Source organism: Papilio machaon, chromosome 27 (assembly GCF_912999745.1).
Source record: "Papilio machaon chromosome 27, ilPapMach1.1, whole genome shotgun sequence".
NCBI lineage: Eukaryota > Metazoa > Arthropoda > Insecta > Lepidoptera > Papilionidae > Papilio > Papilio machaon.
In genome coordinates, this window is record NC_060012.1 from 1,216,645 (window position 1) to 1,219,726 (window position 3,082).

Sequence of the window (3,082 nt, forward strand, 5' to 3'; positions counted from 1 at the left end):
CATTGAGGAAACATATACCAAAAATGTTATCTCTGTTAACAATTACGCGAAAAAGGAAATTTAAACTATTTGTAGCTTAATTTTCATAGACTTACATAATTTTATTATTGGAACAAAGTTCCTTATCGCGCGTTGTGAAAGGGGGCTAGACGGAAAAAATTCTTACGAAAAGTTGTCACGACACTTTTTGCTATCGTAAGTATGTTAACGACGAATTAGCGCTACTTCACCATGGCAACGACGTGACAATATATAACGAAAATTCATAGAAATAAAATGTACTTCTTGTGAAGACTTAAGTTTTTTATTCGTAGATTAAACATTGGTTCCTTCACTAATTAATTGAAAGGAACTTCGTTTCATCCAGGTGTCCCAACACACCTCTCAAGTTTTTATTTTTTATTTTTATCAATAGATCATCATCACCATCGCTTTCATTACATAAACATCCTAAGTAAAGTCTTATATACATTAATTAGTAATCTTTACCTAAATGACATATTAACTGTTTGTTTATCCGTATCAAAACATCAACAATTGCGTCCTAAATTCAATATTCGGTGAAACTACGCATAGTGATGGAAAAACAAGGATAAATATCGATAAATTCGTTGTATCGATATCGATATATTCAGATTTACGTGATCAAACGATAAAAATACTATGTATACGTCAGTGATTTATGTATTCATAAAGTTTTTGGTCTCAATTATTCTATACTCAGTTAAACTTATTTGAAATTTTCTGGATTACCAACAGCCTAAAAATAGCTTCTATGTACAAATCAAATCTTAATGATTATAATTACTATATAGAAATTGTGTAACATAAACAAATTGAATTACATTTTTCATTAATAAGTAAGATCTTTTACATATATCAAGTTGTTTTGCAAAAAAAAAAAACAAGAAAACAACTACAAAATATTATTAATTTATCGATATTTAGCACATCACTATTGACAAGTAATTAGGACGTTATGTTCACAGAACTTCGGTTAGCGAAGGGAGGTGATAAGGACAGGGCACGTTCGTAAACAACCTGTGTTTCCCTATAATTACGTACATACATCTGTCTGTCTGTATTGATTTATTGACGACGCTCACAAATAGTACTGACGTGACATGAAAGATTTTAGTGTTGCCGCAAAATGCATATGTTTTATACATGTATTTTGGTCTCAGAAACTAAGGAATAGTCGTATAGTCAATTGGTTCACTGTTTTATTTTCTTGCATTATTTTTAATTAGCTGTCGCCCGCAACTCCGTCCGCGCGGAATAAAAAAAACTTAATAAGTAGCCTATGTGTGCTTCAAGACTGTGATCTACATCCGTGCTAAATTTCATCAAGATCCGTTGAGCCGTTCATCCATCCAAACATACGCATCTTATCTATATATCTATATATATAAAAGAAAGTCGTGTTAGTTACACTATTTATAACTCAAGATCGGTCAAACTGATTTAGCTAAAAATTGATGCGGAGGTAGCTTAGAACTAGGAGACGGACATAGGAACTTTTTTATCTTGTTTATAATATTAGTAAGATTTGTTGGAAATACTTCTCATTTCTTCATAAATCAACGTTTAAAAGCAATTTATTACTAGCAGTAAAAATTTAGCCTAACCCAAATATATTAAAGCCTAAATACCGTAGAATTGCGAATATCAAAGTATAAAACTCGGTCGGTATATCTGTGTCACTGAGTCAGATTTTAATCTTTTTAAATGATCTTTTGAATTGAAAAAAAAAATTGTAATTAAAAAGAAAGCTCAGGTCGCGGCTCAATATCATTATGGGGAAGTGGAACGGCCCTCTATGAAATTAAATGGGAGTGCCGTTTGTCGCAGAGAATTCCCACGACGTTTTAAATTTAATATAATTTTTAAAAATGTAATTTAATGTATAGTTAATAATGTCTATGAAAATAACAAGGATAGCGTATTCTATAGCATTATCATATTATACTTCATACTATTATTATAAATGCGAATGTTTAGATGGATGTTTGAAGGTATCTCCGGCCGAAATTTGGCACAAATGTAGATCATAATCTGGAAGAACATATAGGCTTCTTATTATGTTTTTTAAGGCCGCACGGACGGAGTCGCGGGCTACAGCTAGTATATAATAAAGAGAAATGGTTTGATTGTTTGCATTGAATAGGGTCCGAAACTACTGAATTGATTAGAAATATTCTTACACCGGTGCGAAGCTACACTATCCCCGGATGACAAAATAGTCTATATTTATTATTAGTTTTTTTTATTCTCTACAAAACGCTATGGAAACGAGGATTGTTATTTTGTGTGTCAAGTTGTCTGTGAGTTCGTGTACGCTAATCTTATAAAATAAGTAATTCAATTTAGATGCGCTTTTATTTATCTACTCTCGTAAGCTTTATTTAAAATTTAATGTTTGTTTCAACTCAATCAATGCATAATTAAAAAAAATTATATCAATAGACGGTTTCGTAGATTAAAAATTCCAATACGAACCGAACCACACAAAAAAGTTTCAGCTTAGCCTGGACAGCGAAAAGCGATCAAAGTTGTGAGCGACTAATTCAAACTATTTTTGCATAATACATTGGACTTATTGAGCTTTCTCGTGACCTGTCCTAAGAGTTACGATTCAATCAATTATAGTACTCATACTATGATCATAACTACAACATACACAATGATTGGCTGATATCGGAAGCCACAGGAAGTCTAATTGATATAATTTCTTTACCATTTGGTAGTAAATGTCCATTGAATATCGTATATTAAGAGAGTATGTCGATATTATTACGAAGTACTACTCTTTCGATTTAGTTTTTTCAGTTTTCTGATCTAATCTTTGAAGTTGAGCCTTACTTAAAATATTCTAGCAAGTTTTTAAAATGTGTAATCTGCGGGTAGCGGTCACTATTTTAGCGAATATTTTTTGCCTTCTTTTAATATGAAAAAAAAAAAAATCACCAACCTGTCTTTTCCTACACACTACACAACATCGAATTGATTAATTTTTATTTAAAAATTATTATAACTTTAAACTCTATAGCATTGTCAGGGTCGAAGTTACGCTTCTGTTTGC